At 46.8% G+C, this 21,492-nt stretch overlaps 1 long non-coding RNA gene across 1 annotated transcript in view; it reads left to right on the top strand.

Moving 5' to 3' along the window:
- The window catches only part of LOC139262118 (uncharacterized), a 77,417-nt gene extending 60,322 nt beyond the window's left edge, over positions 1–17,095 (top strand). Inside the window, exon 3 of the long non-coding RNA XR_011592904.1 lies at positions 16,821–17,095. This is a non-coding gene — a long non-coding RNA (uncharacterized lncRNA). The remainder of the gene's footprint in view (positions 1–16,820) is intronic.
- The last annotated feature ends 4,397 nt before the right edge of the window (positions 17,096–21,492 follow it).

The following is a 21,492-nucleotide window of genomic DNA, read 5'->3' on the forward strand; positions in this document are numbered from 1 at the left end:
TTCCAGTTTCCATGGAATTGGACACTGGAGTGAATCAGTCAATTATGAGCCAGAAGGCTTTTGAGAATCTGTGGGGCAACAAGGCACAAAGGACAAAACTAAGCCTGATCCACACCATCTGCACACTTACACCAAAGAGCTCATACCAGTCATTGGCAGTGCAGCAGTTAAGGTATTGTACGATGAAGCTGTGCATGATTTACCACTATGGATTGTACCTGGCGTTGGCCAAACGCTGCTCGACAGAAGCTGGCTAGGAAAGATCCGATGGAACTGGAACAACATCAAAGCACTGTCTTCAGTGGATGACGCCTCGTGCGCCCAAGTGCTAAACAAATTCCCGTCATTATTCGAGCCAGGCATCGGCAACTTCACAGGCACCAAAGTGCAGATCCATCTAGTCCCTGATGCAGGACCCATTCACCACAAGGCTCGAGGGGTTCCATACATGATGCGAGAGAAAGTCGAGATCAAGCTGGACAGACTTCAACGAGAGGGGATCATATCGCCAGTCGAGTTCAACGAATGGGCCAGTCCAATTGTTCCGCTGTTGAAAAGCAACGGGACGAACAGAATCTGCGGGGGCTACAAGGTAACGATCAACCGAGTCTCGTTACAGGACCAGTACCCACTACCCAAAGCGGATGATCTTTTGCAATGCTGGCAGGGGGAAGTCGTTCACCAAGCTGGATCTAACTTCTGTTTACATGATGCAGGAGCTGGCTGAACCTTCGAAAAAATTGGCGTGCATCAACACGCACAGAGGACTGTTCATATACCACAGATGTCCCTTTGGGATTCGCTCGGCTGCGGCCATCTTCCAGAGGAACATGGAGAGTCTGCTGAAATCGGTTCTGCACACCGTGGTGTTTCAAGACGACATCTTGATCTCTGGCCATAACACCACCGAACACTTGCACAACCTGGAAGAGGTTCGCAAGCGACGGGACAGAGTGGGACTCAGGTTGAAATGCTCCAAGTGTGTTTTCCTGATGCCAGAGGTCGAATTTCTGGGGAGAAAGATTGAGGCAGATGGCATCAGACCCACGGACTCCAAGACGGAGGCCATCAAGAATGCACCCAGACCACAGAATGTGATGGAGCTGCTTTCATTCCTGGGATTCCTCAACTATTTTGGGAACTTTCTACTGGGGTTGAGCACTTTGCTGGAACCATTACATTTATTGCTACGTAAGGGTGACGACTGGGTTTGGGGTAAATCTAAAAAGACAGCCTTTAACAAGGCCAGAAATCTGCTATGTTCGAACAAGTTACTTCTATTGTATGACCCGTGTAAACATTTAGTACTAGCTTGTGATGCATCTTCATATGGGGTCGATTGTGTGTTACAGCAAGCCAATGTGTCAAGCAAACTGCAACCAGTTGCATATGTGTCCAAAAGCTTATCTAAAGCTGAAAGAGCCTACAGTATGGTTGAGAAAGAAGCATTAGCGTGCGTATACGGGGTTAAGAAAATGCACCAATACCTATTTGGACTCAGGTTCGAGCTTGAAACAAGCCGCTCATTTCGTTGTTCACAGAAAGCATCACTGCTTCGTCTTGCATTCAAAGGTGGGCACTAACGTTATCTGCGTATGATTATATAATCCGCCACAAACCAGGCACTGATAACTGTGCAGATGCCCTCAGTCGGCTACCATAGCCCACCACCGGGGTGGAAATGGCGCAATCTGCAGACTTGCTTCTTGTAATGGATGCTTTTGAGAGCGAGGGGTCACCCATCATGACTCGCCAGATCAGGACTTGGACTAGCCAGGTCATGGTACTATCACTAGTAAAAAGCTGCGTCCTCAATGTGAGCTGATCGGCGGTTCCAGGCGAAATGCAAGACGAAATTAAGCCGTTCCACCGACGCAAGGATGAAATGTCCATCCATTCGGACTGTCTCCTATGGGGGAATCGTGTAATTTTACCAAAAAAAGGCAGGGAAATGTTTACACGTGACCTCCACAGTACCCACCTTGGCATAGTCATGATGAAGGCTCTCGCCAGGTCGCACATTTGGTGGCCCGGCATTAACTCGGAATTGGAGTCATGCATACACCAATGTAACACTTGCTCACAATTGAGCAATGCACCAAGGGAGGTCCCATTGAGTCTGTGGTCATGGCCCTCCAAACCGTAGTCTAGCGTCCACGTAGATTTCGCTGGCCCCTTTCTAGGAAAGATGTTCCTAGTAGCAGTGGACGCTTACTCTAAATGGATTGAATGTATAATAATGTCATCAAGTGCATCCACTGCCACCATTAAAAGCCTCTGGGCCATGTTCGTCCCCCATGGTTTGCCCGACGTCCTTGTTAGTGACAATGGACCATGTTTCACCAGTTCGAAATTCAACGAGTTCATGACCCGCAATGGCATCAAGCATGTCACGTCTGCGCTGTTTAAGCCCACATCCAATGGTCAAGCAGAACGGGCAGTCCAAACCATCAAGCAGAGCTTGAAACGCGTGTCAGACGGTTCCCTACAGACCCGGTTATCTCGGATTCTGCTCAGCTACCGCACGCGACCCCACTCGCTTACCGGGGATTCCCCTGCAGAATTACTAACGAAGAGAGCACTCAAAGCCAGGCTCTCCTTAGTCCACCCGGATCTCAATGATCACGTAGAAACCCGACGGCACCGGCATAACATACCATGATCGCGCGGCTGTATCACGTGATATTGAGGTTAATGACCCTGTGTTTGTTCTTAATTACGGTCATGGTCCCAAATGGGTTGCTAGCACTGTTTTAGCCAAGGAGGGGAATAGAGTGTTTGTTGTCAAACTTTTGAATGGACAAACGTGCAGAAAGCACTTGGATCAGACCAAACTGTGGTTCACTGACAACCAAGAACAGTTTGAAGAGGACATTACCATCAATGATCCACTCACACCCAACCAGCAATCGACCTCGCGGTCAACCACGAGGATGAACCCACCATGCCCGACAGTCCGATCAGACCAACCACACCGCAGTCCAACGATCCGAACGACTCAACCATGCCAGGACTTCAACTCAGGCAATCAACCCGAGAATGCAGAGCCCCGGATCGCCTCAACTTATAAATAACTTGTATCTAAGACTTTGGCGGGTGGGGGTGGGGGATTGATGTTATATGTATAAACATTACCAATGTGTAAGACTTGCCACCAGGGGGTGCACCTGTGGGAGACCGAAGGGTCACCTGCACACCCTGGGCAAGCAGGTATAAAAGGCAGTCTACCATGCTGCTTCCTCACTCTGAAGTTACATTAAAGAGATCAAGGTCACAACAGTTTGAGCTTAAGATATACAGTCTTGTGGAGTTATTTTGAACATAGCAGACTAGTGGGAGGCCAGAGGATTGTGATACTTTTAAAAGTCAGCAACGAATGACTAAAAAAAAAATAAAGAGAAGGAAGACAGATTATGAAAGTAAACTAGCACGAAATATATAAACAGATAGTAAGAGTTTTGACAGGTACATAAAAAGGAAAGAGTGGCTAAAGTAAATGTTGGTCCCCTGAGATGGGGGAATGAATAATGGGGAACAGGGAAATGGAAGAGAATTTGAACAAATATTTTGTATTAGTCTTCACGGTAGAAGACACTAAAAACATCCCAATAGTGGATAATCAAGGGGCTATACGGGGGGAGGAACTTAATACAATTATTATCACTAAAGAAGTAGTACTCAGTAAAATAATGGGACTAAAGGCGAACAAGTCTCCTGGACCTAATGGCTTGTATCCAAGCGTCCTTAAAGAAGTGGTTACAGGTTGAGTAGTTTGGGCCTATACACATTGGAGTTCAGAAGAATGAGAGGTGATCTTATCGAAACAGATAAGATAATGAGGAACTCAACAAGGTGGATGCAGAGAGAATACTCATAGGGGTAACTAAAACTAGGGGGCATAGTCTCAGAATAAGGGGCCGCCCATTTAAAACTGAGATGAGGAGGAATTTCTTCTCTCAATGGGTTGTTAATCTGTGGAATTCTCTGCCCCAGAGAGCTGTGGAGGCTGGGTCATTGAATATATTTAAGGTGGAGATAGACAGATTTTTGAGCGATAAGGGAATAAAGGGTTATGGGGAGCGGGCAGGGAAGTGGAGCTGAGTCCATGATCAGATCAGCCATGATCTTATTAAATGCTTCTATTTCTTATGTTCTGATGACCTCTATTTTCCACTTGCTGCATCTTTGGCGCCTGCGCATGTTAACGGACAATTGTTTTGTACGTTTGCACCAGAAAAAAAAATCGCTACTTTCGCCAAACAAATATTTGAATTTGCCGCTGAGCTCTCCGAGATTGTCTGGGGAGGGGGGGGGGCGGAGTTTCAAGTCTGCGCTAAAAACTACTCTCTGCGCATGTGCGAAAAAAGAAACTTCCTGGTCTGGATCAGACTTTTTAAAGAGCCCTTTGTGATCGGATCATTTTTCCATTTGCAATCGGATCGTGCTGGCAGGATCTTTCTGCAATTTTGAGCATTAAAACCTGAAAAATATGGCTAAGAGGGAAGTTGAAGAGGAATTAGAAGGGGGAGAAGGAAGGGCTACTCGATTTCTCCCACATGACGTGGTATCCCTGGTAGAGATCATTGAGAGGAAATGGGATCTGCTGGCAACTGAGGGGGAAAAGCGAAAAAAAGTAAAACCTGCTCTAATGGCTCAACATTGGGATGATGTTGTTGTAGAGTACAATGCAGTAGCTATCATCCAGAGAATCGATGGGTAGCTGAAAAAGAGGTGGCAGGACCTAGGACAATTCGTTAAAGTAAGTATGCACTACATTTGTAAATGTGTCTGTGTGTGTGGCCACCACAGCAGAAGGACCCTCTCTTAAAAAGTTCTATTTTCATCTTTACAGTTGAAGAATGCAAAGATCAGGAATCACAATAATTGTACTGATGGGGTCCACCAAGTAAGCTGCAACTGAGCCAGCTGGAACAGAGGATCGCCGATCTGATTAAAGCTCACTGGAGAAGATCCACCACCAATGTGGACGCTGGACCCAGGTCAAATAGATGGGGTATGCCCTGCAATTTGCACTGTGGGTTGGCTAAATACTGCATGGGCTTGCTAGGCTTTAATGGTTGCTTTCGATATGTTTTACAGCAGCTGCGCATCAGGAAGGGGCAGAAGGTGATCCAGAAGGATAAGCAAAAGTACCAGCAGACGTAGCACCTGGAGGACATCCTGAAGAGACTGGATCAACTGGGCTTGTATCCACTGGAGTTTAGAAGAATGAGAGGGGATCTCATAGAAACATATAATATTCTGACGGGATTGGATAGGTTAGATGCAGAAAGAATGTTCCCATTGCTGGGGAATTCCAGAACCAGGGGTCACAGTCTAAGAATAAGGGGTAAGCCATTTAGGACCGAGATGAGGAGAAACTTCTTCACTCAGAGAGTGGTTAACCTGTGGAATTCTCTACCGCAGAGAGCTGTTGAGGCCAGTCCGTTAGATATATTCAAAAGGGAGTTAGATATGGCCCTTACGGCCAAAAGGATCAAGGGGTATGGAAAGAAAGTAGGAAAGAGGTACTGAGGTTGAATGATCAGTCATGACCTTATTGAATGGCAGTGCGGGCTCGAAGGGCCGAACGGCCTACTCCTGCATCTAATTTCTATGTTTCTATGTTTCTATCCAGAAGAGAGTCCAGAGCTGAATTTGAGCAGAATGATCTGGATGAAGACCAGCATGAAGATCCCTCCGCTGATCAGATGGTCATACTGGATCTGCAGCCGGTGGAGCACATGGATCAGGATTTCTAGCTTGCGGCTGTGCCTGTGCACAAAACATCCTGTTTCAGATGCTGACTACAGTGATTCTCCCAGCTCTGGTGTTTGTGTCCGGCCGAGCCCATGCCCCTGCCCGGCTGGAACTCCCCCGACCTGTGCCTGAAGCCCAGCCAGCAATGATTGTGTTGGGGTGGACAGTTGCGATCTGGGTGAAAAAGAAGCACTGTAACCCTAACCCAACAAAGTTATTTCATAGAAACATGGAAATATAGAAAATAGGTACAGGAGTAGGCCATTCGGCTTTTCGAGCCTACACCGCCATTCAATGAGTTCATGGCTGAACATGCAACTTCAGTACCCCATTCCTGCTTTCTCGCCATACCACTTGATCCCCCTAGTAGTAAGGACTACATTTAACTCCTTTTTGAATATATTTAGTGAATTGGCCTCAACAACTTTCTGTGGTAGAGAATTCCACAGGTTCACCACTCTCTGGGTGAAGAAGTTTCTCCTCATCTCAGTCCTAAATGGCTTAACCCTTATCCTTAGACTGTGACCCCTGGTTCTGGACTTCCCCAACATTGGGAACAATGCTCCTGCATCTAACCTGTCTAAACCCGTCAGAATTTTAAATGTTTCTATGTGATCCCCTCTCATTCTTCTGAACTCCAGTGAATACAAGCCCAGTTGATCCAGTCTTTCTTGATATGTCAGTCCCGCCATCCCGGGAATCAGTCTGGTAAACCTTTGCTGCACTCCCTCAATAATAAGAATGTCCTTCCTCAAGTTAGGAGACCAAAACTGTACACAATACTCCAAAGCCCTGTACAACTGTAGTAATACCTCCCTGCCCCTGTACTCAAATCCCCTTGCTATGAAGGCCAACTTGCCTTCTTAACCGCCTGCTGTACCTGCATGCCAACCTTCAATGACTGATATACCATGACACCCAGGTCTCATTGCACCTTTCCTTTTCCTAATCTGTCACCATTCAGATAATAGTCTGTCTCTCTGTTTTAACCACCAAAGTGGATAACCTCACATTTATCCACATTATACTTCATCTGCCATGCATTTGCCCACTCACCTAACCTATCCAAGTTACTCTGCAGCCTCATAGCATCCTCCTCGCAGCTCACACTGCCAACCAACTTAGTGTCATCGGCAAATTTGGAGATACTACATTTAATCCCCTTGTCTAAATCATTAATGTACAATGTAAACAGCTGGGGCCCCAGCACAGAACCTTGCAGTACCCCACTAGTCACTGCCTGCCATTCTGAAAAGTACCCTCATTTCAGTTCCCTCACTCCAAAAAACTTAGACATTTGTTTATTAAATTGTCTCGCTCCAATTTCCGAGTTATTTTCAGAGTACCCTGTCCAAAAAAGTCAATGCATTTGTATTTTATTTTGTTTTCTTTTGCCTGGCCCGAATGTCCTTTTGTGCGCCTCCCAATTTCCTTAAGTTTACAGAAGGATTTTTTCCTGGGCTTTTTGGCAGTGTGCACCGCGCAGAAAAAAATCTTGGATGGCCAAAATCGCCTAACTGCAGAAAAACGGTGCCCAAACCCATTTTCACTCGCTTCTGTGGCAAAAAAATGTTAAACTGGTGCACATGGTCCGCGCCGGCGTACAACGTTGGCGAAAATTGGAAACTGAGGATTTGACGCCAAAAAACGTTTGGACGGCAAAAACCGAGCACAATCGTGACGAAAATAGGGGCCAATGTTCTTATGGAAGTGCTGTCACTTGTAGGATAGTACAATGTCGGATAGATCAGCTTTGAAGTTGAAGAGCTACCTGCAATTCAACTTACTACTGAATGCTATTACGTTAAAAGCAACAAAATATGTGACTGCTAAGAACAAAATTATTATTCATTGAGTCTACATATGATATTGGTCCAGAATTTATTGGAATTTTACAACATAACTATGGTTCAGGAGCAGAGTTGCAGTAATGTTTTTACAAGGAGGTTTGTGTGTAACTGATTTTATGCCAAAACATTCCTACACGCAAATTTCCTTGTGTGCATTGCTTCTAAGTTAGTTTTGCCAAAACCTTCTGGAACTCATTTACATCACTCTGTTCCCCCTGCCCCCAATGCAAAGGAAAACACAACTTTCCTGCATTTTCTACAGTTCTGTGCAGGTGTTAATTTACACCCCAAATTTTAGATGATGAAAGTCACTATCTCTGACCTGTTTTTAAATGACTGAAATTCATTTTTAAAGATATATAAAACTATTTTCTAGTTATATTTGGGTACATTAGTTTCTTAGTAAATTAAACAAAAATCACATTTAAAAGCTTTTAAAATGTACCCAAAAGGTGCAAGCTTAATTTTTAAAGCCTCCCTGAAGGCCTGCAAATGAGCGCAATTAGCAGAAACGTATGCTTAATGTGCATAAATCATGGTTTGGTGGCTTCAAACTTTAAGTTTTACAACATCAATAAGAAAAAGAGGGACTTGAAGAAGGAAGATTGCACATACTCTCTTCAACCCCCCATTGTTTATGCTAAATTACATTTGTTTTATGCCATTTTTATGTTCTGATTTTTGCTAATGAGATTGTCAAGAAATTTCAGCATAAGTTGTCATTGGCAAGATTGGCATAGAAACCGGCGTAAATTTTAGTGTAATTGTGGCATAAGTTGAACCGAGGAAAATTCCGACCCACTACATCAGATTTAAACACTAAGGCCGGAATTTTCCTGAATGAGCCAGTCAGGTGCGTACAGGCTGCATAGTGGATCGGTACCATGATGTTTCGATAGGACTGCTCTCCAGAGCAACTTTAATGTAATGGCCCCTATTAAAGCAGGCATGCATATTTCCCTGTCCTATTAAATGGTGCTGGTCTAATGACGTCATCGATGACTTATTTCCAGTGGGAATATTTAAAGCAGCCTCGGCCACATCGCATTTGAAGATTTCTGTAGGAGTGTGGAGGGAGTATTGGAGAGGAGTGTGTTGCTGCTGAGAATTATAAAAATGAGTTCTTAAAGACAGAGGGCTGAATCTCTACATATTCTCGTGGAGGGAGTCAGCACGCAGGGAGGTCCTCTTCTTTGCTGATGAGACCAAAAAGGCATGGCTTCAAATTGCTGAGGAGATCAACAGCAGGGTACAGGATGTAACCCACACGTTCCTTACACTCATTCCATCACTCTCACTCAAATTTTTCTTCTTTCTTTCTTTGCAGGAGAAGAGAGCCAACAACAACAGAGAGAGGGCGAGAATCAGTGGTGACCCTCCATCCTTCAGTACTTTGACAGCAGCAATGAAGGTGCCCTGGAGGTCTCGAGAGTTGCAGAGCTGCTGGCATTGGGAGAGTGAGAGAACAGGTCAGCAAGCTGGTGACAGAATTGCCACTCATACAGCCACATGGCATACAGCAGTCATATAGTGACTGATGTCAGCAGCCAGTGAATACTCATCATGAGCATAATGGCTAAAGACCGCCCTAAGTGGAGGAAGTGCATCTGGGAGGGCGCTGAGCTGCTCAGCTGCTGAGCCTCGGGGGCCATCGAGAAAGAGGATGATCCTGGAAAGGCAGCAAGAAATGCAGGAGGCTCTGGTAGATTTTGCAGCCGTGGTGTCTGCAAATGTGCAGATAATGGAGGAGTCCATCGCCAACATGAGCAATACCATGTGGCAGGCTGTGATATTTTCTTATGACATCACTAAAAGTACATTCTACAAGATGGCTCGAATACAGAAACTGTCATCATGTGACTTTGCCACATGATCCTTTATTATTTACATCAGAAGTTGCAGTAGTCCATTAGGTGGAGCAGTAGTCCACTAAGGGGAGCTCTACTACACAGGCGATGGCAACGATGTGCTGTATTCTATGGAAAGGATGAGCACCTGCATGGAGCAGCGAATGCGTCACTCACAGAAGCACATAATAGTTATGGAAAACAGATGGCAGAGGCTCATAGGAAGTTTGTAAATGTAGACTTGGATCCTCATGGCTCCACTGATGTGCAGCAAGGTGCTCTCCAGCTCCTTGCCAACAGGAAAGTATGGGTGGCCCATGAGAGGGATGATGGTGAGAGGAGACATGGAAGTAGGGGTTCCTCTCAAAGCATTTACACTTCTCCCCTTTTGCCACCGCCTCAGTCAGAGCCCCACATGCTTCCTTGGTTCACGATGGCCGAATCTGCCCCTGCACAGTCGCCGGAGCAGTCTTCCACAGGAGCCTCACAGGTTCCAAAACTCAGAGGACACATCCAAAAGTGTCTACTCAGTCGCAGCAGGGAAGTGAGCAGGCTTCCTCCACCTCTGCTGAAGCCACAGGGGTTACATCTCGTAGAAGCACGTGTAAAAGAAAAAAGCCACAAACCTAATTGCATAAGGGTATGTACATAAAGCATTGTAATTGCTAAGGCTCTGTTACTGTTATCACATGTATAAAAGTATTTATTTTCACCACTTTCCGGTCATGCCCATTTTTGTCTGATACTTTGGAAGTGGCTTTGTGAGTTGGAATGAATGATGAGACATAACGTAACCTCCAGCAATGGGAGTCAATGTGAAAGGAATGGCTTGGTCATTGCTTTATGATGTTGTTGTCGGGGGGAACTTGGCATAGCATGTAACAGCCATATGAATGCAATGCAGAAAGTTAAGTAAATCTGGCCATGATGAGGCCATCCCAGATCTCCCAGGCCGCAATATGCTCCACTACTGGTGCCATCTGGACCTCAGCTTTCTCCTGCTCCTCCTCTTCGTCTTCCATCTGATGCTCCTCCTCCTCTTCTGAAGATGCTGTGTGCTCTGCTCCTTGCTCTTCCTGTAGCTCCAATCCTTGCATTATGTTGTGCAGGGTGCAGCAAATGGCAATTTTGGAGACCTTGGCTCGTGCATACTGAAGGGCTCTTCCAGATCTGTCAAGGCATGTGAAGCACATCTTCAGCATGCCGATTGCTTGCTCTATGACACATCTGGTGGCCATGTGGCTTTCATTATAAGCTCCTCAGCCTCATTGCTTGGCCTTCCCAAGGGTATCATGAGCCATGTCTTTAGTGGATATCCCTTGTCTCCAAGCAGCCAGCCGGTAAGTGTGTTTGGCAGTGCAAAGAACTATGGGAGTGTGGACTAGCGTAGGATGAAAGAGTCATGACAGCTGCCAGGGAATTTGGTGCACACATGCATGATCTTCCTATGGTTGCAGACCAGATGCACATTGAGGAAGTGGAAGCCCTTGCAGTTCAAAAGCACTCCTGGGTGATGTGGGGGTCCCCTGATGCCACATGTGTGCAGTCGATGTTATCCTTCATCAGTGGGAAGCCACCCAGAGCGGCAAAGACAAGCACAAGATCACTAACATTGGCTTCATCAGTGGCAAAGTTCACATAATTGGCTGACTTGTCAAACATGGTGATCTGTGAGCAACCAACTGCAAGATGCCGCAAATGCCTGCTGTAGATCCCTGGAAGAAGCCTGAGGCGAAGAAGTTGAGGGTGCTGGTGACTTGTCCAGCCACTGATAAGGCATGTCCACCAGGTACTCTGGGTTACAGGTCTTGCTCCAGAAAGCTGCAAATGTCTGTGACGACCTGGCAGGATAGCCTGAGCCTCCTTTGGCACTGCTGCTCAGTCATGTTGAAGAAGCTCATCATCTGCCTGTATACCCTGTGTTGGACGTATCGCCTCTGGCGAAATGCAGCCCTGCACTGATGTCCTCTGTCCTGTGTAGCCTCTCTCTCCCTCCCTCCCTCTCTCCCTCTCTCTCCCCTACACACTCACTCCCTCTCTCTCTTACACACTCACTCTCTCTCTCTCCCTCTCTCTCTCTTTCCCCTACACATTCACTCTCTCTCTCTCTCTCTTCCCTACACACTCACGCTCTCTCTCTCTCCCCTACACACTCGCTCTCTCTCTCTCCCTCCCACTCTCTCCCTCTCCCTCTCCCTCTCTCTCTCTCTCCCTCTCTCTTTCTCTCTCCCCTACACACTCACTCTCTCTCTCTCGCTCTCTGTCCTGTGTAGCATCAAGTCATTGAGGAGAAGATTGGTAGTATTGTTGCTCCTGCTGCTGGTGTGCCTGGTGCTGCTGGTGTTGGGGCTCAACCTGGTCCGATTCTGAGGACCAAGGTGAGGCAGTCTAAGTGGCACCCATGCTGATGGAATAGATGGCAGGTGAAGTAGAGATCAGAGGACCAATCTGTCAATGTTGCGATAGTTACTAGCAATGAAGTGAGTGTGGCTTCCGAGGTAGCAGAAAAGACTTGCAAACTCGAGACAACTAAATCTGTGCTGAAAATGGAGTTAGCAAGAGCCTTTCCCTTTGGCACATAAGCAGGTGTCATGTGGGAGTATTTATTGTTATTTCCATGCTCTGCATTAATGACCTCACTCAATGGCCACTGGGCTTCCGCATCAAGATGACAGATGTGGTTTCCGAGCTGCATGATTCCCATGGGCATCCAGTAAAAATCAAAAGTTCTGGTTAAAATCCCTGTTTAAAATCCCTGTTAATGATCTAACAACAAGGATTTAATTAGCTTAATTAGGTTGCCCGCCTCTGCCGTTCGGGTCCATGGTGCGCTGGCAAACACGCCCGAGTTAAATGCACGAGGAGGCAGAATAATAGCGCATTCCCGAGACGCGCAATTTCTGCAACTTTTACTGCCGACCTGCCTCCAAACCTGCACGCACAGCAGTGGGAAAATTCCGTCCGAATATAAAAGCAACATACTGCACATACTGGAAATCTGAAATTATAAATGCTGGAAACACTCAGCTGGTCAGGCAGCATCTGTGGAGAGAGAAACAGAGTTAAAGTTTCAGGTCGATGAACCTTATCTTACCTGCTGAGTAATTCCTACATATTCTGTTCATATCTTACATCAGATTAAAAGCCATTTTAAGTTTAAAATATGAACCTTTTCAAATGTTTACATTTATTTTTGTAGCTTTCTCACTGTTAGTTCTGTTTCCATTATTGCTGCGTTTGAATAAAGTGGCACATGTGAAAAAGTACTTTTAAAAATACTTCGGAATGAAGCAAAACTCCAGGCACTGAAATGCTCACATCACTATAAGGACCTGGCCCTGACTGTTTGTATACCGACAAATCACTGCACACAACTGCAGTGCAGTCTACTTCTGATAATTCAAGTTGTTTTTTGCACTTAAACAATATTGAATCATCCAATAATTTGAATGAAGCAATGAAAATAAAACAGAAAAGTAGAAATTTGCTGCTGACAGCACTTGAATTAACAGATAATTTGAATTAAGTCATGAAGTATTATTTTATATGTAGAAAAAGTTTTCCAATTTTTTTCACGCCAATTTTCTTCCGTCCTTAGAGGGAGAAATTAGGCCATTTTGCGCCTCCCGTTAGCAGGGCATAAATGAATTTATGACCAGGTGTGACGAGAACATCGCCTCCCACTAAATTCGGCTGGGGGTTTGCGGCGGCGGTAACACATAGCACCCTACTGTACTACGCCTGGCGGTGCTGACGTCATCACCTTGCACAGCCACTGTCGGGCACGTGGCGCAGGTAATGGTGGCGGCCAATCAGACTTCCCTCACGACCCTTCGAGAAGCTAAGATGGAGCAGGGCCCCAGTGCCCCTCATCCCCACCCCTCATCACACCTCAGATCTCCAACCACCTCTCCTGAAGGTGCTGCCCAGTGCCGAGCTTATGGCTCACATCCCACCATAGGCAACAAGGCCCATATAGTAGAGCCTGGTCTCCAGTCGTCTCGGACCCCCTTGACACTGGACCGAGACCTTGCTCTGCTAAGCTCATCAAGAATGAACTGGTGGGCCGTCTCAGAGACTCCCTCTGTGGGATAAGCGAATGTCTCATTACTCTCCGACTCACCCTAATCCGGGACCAGTGTGCCACAGTCATCAGCGCTTGCGCCCCAACACTCGACGCAACAGATGAGACCAGAGAGGAATTCTACTCCAGCTTTGAATAATCCCTGTCCCACGTCCCTACGACTTCAACGCCAGAGTCGGTAAGGACACAGACCTCTGGGTTGGTGTGATCGGTAGAGAGGTGATAGGGAAAACCAACTCCAGCGGTACCCTGCTCCTGACAAGATGCCTAGAACATGATCTTGTCATCACCAACACCCTATTCTGTCAGAGGGACAAGTAAAAGGCATCATGGCAACACCCTCGCTCCAAGTACAGCCATCTGCTTGACTACATCATCGTCCGAGCGAGGGACTGCAAGGACGTGCGTATCACCTGTGCCATGACAGGAACCGATGACTGCTGGGCGGACTACCGCCTATTCCGCTCCATCATTAACATCAATATAGCCCAAAAACAGCGACGGCAACAGAAACAATGCTGCAGAAAAATCAACGCTGGGGCACTCAAAGACCCAGTTAAGAAAGCCCTATACAGCCAGCGCCTCACTGCCAATATGGCAACCCTCAATGACCCTGAGATGCAGAGTACCCACAGCGCCTCATCTTCCCTCAAGGCCTCCATAACCGGCACCTGCAAAGCGACGTTCATTTACTCAACCAGGAAACACCAAGATGGTTTGACGAGAATGACCAAGAGATCCAGGAGCTAATAAGCCACATGCACAAGGCATTTAGCCTAACATCTGTCATTGGGAAAAAGCTGGAGTCCATTATTAAGGAAGCAGTAGCGGGACATTTAGAAAAGCATGATTCAATGAAGCAGAGTCAGCATGCTATTATGAAAGGGAAATCATGTTTGACAAATCTGCTGGAGTTCTTTGAGGATATAACGAGCAAGGTGTATAAGGGGAATCAGTGGACGTGGTGTATTTGGATTTCCAGAAGGCATTCGATAAGATGCCACAAGGTAAAAGCTCATGGGGTTGGGGATAATATATTAGCATGGATAGAGGATTGGTTAACTAACAGAAAATAGTCAGGATAAATGGGTCATTTTCCAGTTGGCAATCAGTGACTAGTGGGGTGCCACAGAGATCGGTGCTGGGTCCTCAACTATTTACAATCTATATTAATGACTTGGATGAAAGGACCAAGTGTAATGTAGCCAAGTTTGATGATACAAAAATGGGTGGGAAAGCAAATTGTGAGGAGGACACAAAAAATCTGCAAAGGGATATAGACAGGCTAACGGAATGGGCAAAAATTTGGCAGATGGAGTAAAATGTAGGAATAAGGTCATCCACTTTGGCAGAAATAATAGAAAAGCAAATTACAATTTAAATGGAGAAAAATTGCAAAGTGCTGCAGTACAGAGAGATCTGGGGGTCCTTGTGCATGAAACACAAAAAGTTAGTATGCAGGTAGAGCAAGTAATCAGGAAGGTAACTGGAATGTTGGCCTTTATTGCAAGGGGGATAGAGTATGAAAGCAGAGAAGTCCTGCTACAACTGTACAGGGTATTGATGAGGCCACACCTGGAGTACTGCGTACAGTTTTGGTCTCCGTATTTAAGGAAGGATATACTTGCATTGGAGAAGGTTCACTCGGTTGATTCCAGAGATAAGGGGGTTGACTTATGAGGATAGGTTGAGTAGGTTGGGCCAATACACATTGGAGTTCAGAAGAATGAGTGGTGATCTTATTGAAAATTATAAAATAATGAGGGGGCTTGACAAGGTGGATGCAGAGAGAATATTTCCACTCATAGGGGAAACTAAAACTAGGAGACATAGGGCTAGACTTTCCACTTTTGTGTCAATCGGCCAAAAATAGGCGTTATTTCCAGCGTGGGTGGTAAAAATGGGGTTTGAGATCGTCGGATTATTGCCCATTTTCAAAACCCTAACTTTGCATTTTTGAAAATGGGCATTACCGCGAGCGATCTGAAATGGGCGTTAGCGTTAAATTTTTTTAACCTTCTGCTGCAAAGTATCGCCGAACATAGCAATGGTATGGCAATGCTTATTTCCCACATTTCAGGAGGTCAGGCGTCATCATTATATGCGCATAAGAGGAGATAGAGAGAGAGGGAGCCGAGAAGGACTGAAAGAGTGTATGGGTGTGGTGTGTACTTCTTTGGCTGTTGAGGGAGGCATGAGGGAGATTCACCAGCAGCAAAAAGCGTACTAAGCACAAAGAAGGTAGTTGGCACCGAGTTTTTGTGGAAAAAATAATATTTAACATGGAAGGGATGAAGGAGACAAACCAGTACACTGTGGAGACTGAGGATGCTGGCGAAAGCAGTGAGCTGGGAGAGGAACAATTGGGAGGACGCAAAAGAGCAAGGAGGTTCTCGGACGAGGCAAATGTCACCCTCATGCTGGAGGTCGAGTCACGCTGGGGTCAATTGACCCAGGGAGGGTGTGGGAAGCCCACCCCAAAGGTCTACCAGAAGATATGGGCCAAGATAGCAGAGGTGCATGTGGGCAACCAATGCTGCAAACAATGGAACGACTTTGTCGGATCTGCCAGAGTAAGTATTACATTTATTACATGTACTTGTATATTTATATAATTGGAATTGTAAGTGTAATGAGAGATTAAAATCAGATGAGATGTCTTGCACTTATACCGGGAAGGTTGTACTCAAAGCCTGCGGTCACGGTGTACGTCTTTAGGTAAAGAATGATAATTTTCATTATAATCATGATTACATCTGTCGGTTATGTGTTGTATCAGTCTCTGTGACAGTACCGAGTAATTATCTCATGCCATGTCATACTGTTGTTACCTTTTACAGAAGAAGCTTTCGAGGAATAGGGCCGAGCAGAGGCGAATGGGTGGGGGGGCCACCAGTCATCATCAACCTTACCGACATCAAGGAGCGGGTGCTGGCAATGGTGGGGACCAACCCCAGTCGGCCATGCAAGCAGCAGCAGAACCTGATGTGATGCCACATGAGTAAATTATACACCATTGCGTGATGTAAAGTCAATAGATGCCACACCCACTCATATCAAATATTATATGATAGATAATCATAAAATTCTTTTCTAAATAATGATGTCCTCATGAGAATCATTGCAATGCAGAATTTGGTGATGTTCATGAAATATGATGTCTGTGATGATTTTGATAGCGGTGTTACTTTTGTCGTGCATATGCTGTGTGTAGCGCTGGACTCACCTTGTGACCCTAGCACCCGCTTCTCCTCCAATAACCTCATTTATGTTTTGCAGCTCAGCCAGCAGTGCGGCCCCATGCAAGAACACCGAGCCCAGAAGGTGGGGGCGCAGGGACGAACTCACTGGACTCTCCTCTATCTGGTGCTGTGGAGCACCGATTCTCGTCCATGGATCTGCTGGGTCCCTTCTCAACGGATGACAGTGCCGACTTTGAGGAGCCTGCATCCCCAACCTCCACAATCCATTCGACACTGATGACATCTTGTGCTCCTGCGGTCATTCCTACATCCACCATGGAGGTACTGGGCCCAAACACCTTGCCACAGGGAACCCCAGGTGTCTCTAGTACGGCGCTGACCAAGCAGAGGTTGGATCGATGCGGCAGGTCTGCTCCACAAGCGGCAGATCTGAGCAGGGACATGGTACACTTGTCCAGGAGGAGTGTTAACATAGGGCAGCAGATCCAACAGACAATGGGGGGCGTATCCCTCCAGCTGGCCAGCATGTCCGCCACCATGACGGAGTACGTGCCGCGGCTGGCGGAGACCCTGGCACTGATAGCCAGGAACACTGGTGGCAGAGGCCTCCCAGTGGTCCCGCAGCACCGCACTGCACCCCAAGGTGCCGCACCCCCATTGCCAATGACACATGAGAGCCAGGAGGAAGACCTTGCTTCTGGCCCGGAGGACGTTCCAACCTCGGGACCGTCCTCTCCTTTATCCATCCAAGTGCAGTGGTTCTGTCGTCACCCCCCCCCCAACAAAGCAGTGTCTGAGGAGCTCCTCGGACAGGCGGCTTGGAATCAGAAGGGGAAGGGGAAGGGGTAGAGGTGGGGAAGAGAAGCGGAGGGGGGAGGGGGAAAGGAAAGTGAGGTGCATGGCTGCAGGCGTTGAGCACATTTTAATGTTGTTGGTGCTATTTTGGTGGTAGGGTTGGGGGAATTTGGCGAGGGGGCTATCTTGCTGGTTTGCATTTATGTTCTGTGTTGCTGGAAATGGTGATCAATCAAATGATGTAAATGTGATAAATTCGTTGTCTGGTGGGGCAGGGGGTGGGGTGGGATGGGGTGTTTTTTACAGTTATAATTATGATTTCACACAAATGGTCTGATTAAATGTTTTTTATTTAACATAACCTTGTTGCGCATTGTCTCAGATAGCTGCACTATTACATATCATAATAGGCAGTCCCTCGAATCGAGGATGACTTGCTTCCACGTCAAAAAGTTCACAGGTGTTTCAATGAAGGATCGAAAATTCCAGATCCTGAACTAAATCTTGAAGGGTGGAAGATGCCTGTGCATGGATTTTTTTAACGTGTGGTGGCCGTTGCACCCCAGCCACCACACGGGCTTGACAGAGCTGGGACTTGGTCCAGTGGCAAGGATTAACCAAGACGATTGGAGACCAGCTCTGCTGCATGGACCTAGTGCGCACACATATCGCAGTGTGGGCAGGCCCGTGCTGCCCATGGGACCTCGCCTCTTCTGGGCCCCAAACCCATGCCTCTCTCGGGCCCCGATCACGTCCCTCTACCCTCTCTCGCCGCTCCTTTGCCCCGACCTCGCTGCTCCTGCTGTACCTGCCCGCGCTCCAATCACCGACCTGGATCTTGGTGATGTCACTCTTCACTGACGTTGCGCTCCTGCTCCAGCACGTGCAGCTCCTTGGAATGGTATGCTCCAAGCTGCTCCTTCCGCTCCCTGGCCTGCTCCGATGGTGCTCGCAGGCCGGGGGCCACGCAGACTGGTGATTCCTTAACATGATTGTGTATAATTACACTTAACTTGAATTAACTTAAACTTTAACTGTCACCAAGGTGATGCACACCATTGATGTATGACCTGCATACCCAGCAGTGTTGCAGTTTTGTAAATAACAACAACATTCTTTCAAGCAAAGTGCTCATGTATGAGCTGCTGATGTAAGAGTCTTGCAGCTATGCAGCCACTATGGGCCCTTTCCTGCGGTCTAGAGGGGGACGGGGACATGATTTCAGCGTCAGCCTGATTGTCTGGCCTGAGGTCAGCGTCCACCTCCTCAGCCTCCTCTTCCTCTCTCTCCTGAGGTGGACCATCAGTCCCTTCTGGCAATTCTTGTTCCCTCTTGATAGCCAAGTTGTGCAGCATGCAGCACACCACCATGAATTGAGCTACCTGCTCAGGGTGGTATTGGAACTCGCCTCCTGAGTGGTCCAGGCATCTAAAGCGCTGCTTAAATGGTTTTCACGACAATATTGCGAGTGGCTCTGTGGCTCTGTGGCTCTCATTGTATCGCTCCTTGGTTTTGGTGTGGGTGTCATGCGGGGGGGTCATCAGCCAGGTGGCGAGGCCATATCCTTTGTCACCAAGCATCCAGCATTGACCTTGTGGCTGACTGGTAAACATGTCAGATACAGCGCTCTCACGCAGGATGTGAGCATCATGGATGCTGGCCGGAAATTTCGCATTCACTGCCATAATTATTTGCTGGTGGTCAACAATGAGTTGCACATTCAGGGAGTTCTTAAAAACCTCTGTATCCTGAAAAGGTGCCCGCATCACGATGTGCGTACAGTCTATTGCTCCCTGCACCTTGGGGAAGTTAGCAAATTGGTAGAATCCGTAAGCCCTCTCAGTCTGAGCCTCCCTGGTCATAGGGAAGCTAATAAAGTCCATCCTGCGTACGTAAAGGGCTTCAGTGACCTGTCTAATGCAGCAATGTGTGGCATGCTGAGATATACCGCAAATGTTGCCAGCTGAGACCTGAAAGGAACCCAATGTGTAGAACGAAAGTGCCGCGGTGACCTTGACCTCGACGGACAGTGCAGTCCTGATGGTGCAGATCTCCCCTGATGAGTTGGCATATTTCACTGATAACCTCCTTGTGGAAGCGCAGTCTACTAAGGCAGGTGTTATCGGATAAGTTGAGGTAAGACCACTTCTCCCTGTAATTGCGGAGGATGTAACGTCTGGTCCTCCTCTGGCACATCTTAGATTGGGCATACAATGCTGTTGAATATATCTTCTGCCATTTCTAGTCTGCAGCATGTGTGTACACATCAAGACAGGCTGAGAAATGACAGGCCCCATTCCAATAACTATCAGTATTACACCGATTGTTCACAAACAATAAATGTCCCCACAAAGACACCTAAATAAATTTCAATCGTCCACAGTATGATAAGATTTTTGTTCAGATGTTCACATCACCTTAAAAGTACACTTCCAGAGTACATCAAAACTCCCCCAAAGTTGAAGCAGTGCAGCCTTTTAAATGAAGCGAACTGTGATTTGGAAAATAGCGTCCATACTGCTGTGATTAGTTCAGGTGAGAGCAACTTTTTCACAGCGTTTTTTTCGGCGAGTGATATTGTTGGCGAGATGTGTGCGAGGTGTTGAAAGTAACGCTGGCCGATTTTCTGGGCATTAGTTTCGGCAAATGTGATCTTTTTGACAAAAAACAGTGGCTGGGTGGTATTATTAAATTTCGGTGTTAATTACGTGCCAAAATAATGCTGGGCGATATTATGGGCGTCGGTTTCGCCCAATCTGATCTTTACGCCCCAAAAAAGTGGGCGGGCGGTATTATATTTTAGCGCCGTTACATACATGCCGAAAGTAACGCTTGGCGATAAGTGACTGAGAAATGGTCGTTAGTTTATATTTTGTGGCTAAATGGGTGATATATGGGCGTTATACATCATTGCAACGTTAAAATGGACGTGAAGTGGGTGGTATGCATGCAAAAGTAATGGAAAATCTAGCCCACAGTCTTATAATAAGGGGCTGCCCATTTAAAACTGAGATGAGAAGAAATGTATTCTCTCAGAGGGTTGTAAATCTATCGAATTCTCTGCCCCAGAAAGCTGTGGAGGCTGGATCATTGAATATCTTTAAGGCGGAGATAGACAGATTTTTGAACAAATAGGGAATAAAGGGTTATGGGGAGCGGGCAGGGAAGTGGAGCTGATTCCATGATCAGCCATGATCTTATTGAATGGTGGAGCAGGCTCGTGGGGCCGAATGGCCTACTCCTGCTCCTAGTTCTCCTATGTTCTTATGTTGTTATGTACTTATTTCTAGTTGGTGGGTGGAGAAAGCACAGGAGGTCCAGCAGTTGGCTAACAACCACGACGTGCAATGTTTCTTCAGCACAGTCAAGTCCACCTACGGCCCAAGCACACAAGGCCCCACCCCACTGCTGGCCAAGAACGGAGATGCACTCATTAAGGACACTGAGGCAATCAGGGCCTGTTTGAAGGAGCAATTCGAAGATTTCCTTAAATGAGACTCTGCCTTCAACAAGAGTGCCCTCGACTCCATCATGCAACATGCAACCTGCCACCATCTCAGCAAATTCCCAGCCCTGCACAAGGTAGAAAAGACCATCTGTCAGCTCAAGAACAACAGGCATCAGGAGCAGATGAAATCCCCGCCGAGGCACTAAAGTATGGCGGAGAAGCACTATTGGCATGAATGCATGACCTCGTCTCTCTTATCAGGAAGGAGGAGAGCATGCCAAGAGAACTCGGAGATGCCGGAATCGTGACCATTTTCAAAAAAGAGGACAAGTCCGACTGCGGTAAATACAGAGGAATCTCCCCGCTGTCGGCCACTGGGAAAGTCATTGCAAGAATCCTCCTCAATCGTCTTCTCCGTGTGGCTTAAGAGATCCTCCCAGAGTCGCAATGCGGATTCCATCCACTATGTTGTACAACAGACATGATCTTCCGCGCCGACAACTAC

Source organism: Pristiophorus japonicus, chromosome 4, assembly GCF_044704955.1.
Source record: "Pristiophorus japonicus isolate sPriJap1 chromosome 4, sPriJap1.hap1, whole genome shotgun sequence".
In the NCBI taxonomy this organism is placed as follows: Eukaryota; Metazoa; Chordata; class Chondrichthyes; family Pristiophoridae; genus Pristiophorus; species Pristiophorus japonicus.